This window comes from Myotis davidii, unplaced genomic scaffold (assembly GCF_000327345.1).
Source record: "Myotis davidii unplaced genomic scaffold, ASM32734v1 scaffold733, whole genome shotgun sequence".
Lineage (NCBI taxonomy): Eukaryota > Metazoa > Chordata > Mammalia > Chiroptera > Vespertilionidae > Myotis > Myotis davidii.
The window spans coordinates 613,300-613,719 of NW_006284956.1; the positions used below are offsets into that span (position 1 = coordinate 613,300).

Sequence of the window (420 nt, forward strand, 5' to 3'; positions counted from 1 at the left end):
GAACTTTTATAGGTGCTTGCCCGGCCGTGGCTCCGCCCACTGGGGCGGGGGCTGATGGGAGCAGAAGGGGCACCCCGCAGGGGCCTGGCTGGAGGTCAAACTCAGTCTGACCTTGCCGATGCCGATTGGCTTAAGGACTACACAAACTAAGAGTTCTGAGTCCGGCAAGAGCTGGGGCCTCGAGAGGGCAGACAGCCCTGCTGCTTGTGGTCCACGAAAGCCGTGATGGCCTCCAGCGGGAAGGTCTGTAGGCAGAGGCCGCAGGTCAGCGTATCTGTGTGTTTGTCAGTCCAGGGCTGGCGGTCGTGAGGATGAGGGACCAGAGAGGTCCACGGCGCCGACTGGTTCTGCCAGCCGAGGGCGGGGAGGGTACGGGCGGCGGCGGGCACCGGGGTAGGGCAGGAGCGGGGTGCGCCCTCG

At 66.0% G+C, this 420-nt stretch overlaps 1 pseudogene; it reads right to left on the minus strand.

Annotated features, from left to right (window-relative positions):
- LOC107181758 overlaps window positions 1-420 on the minus strand; it is a 2,827-nt pseudogene that overhangs the window by 1,113 nt on the left and 1,294 nt on the right.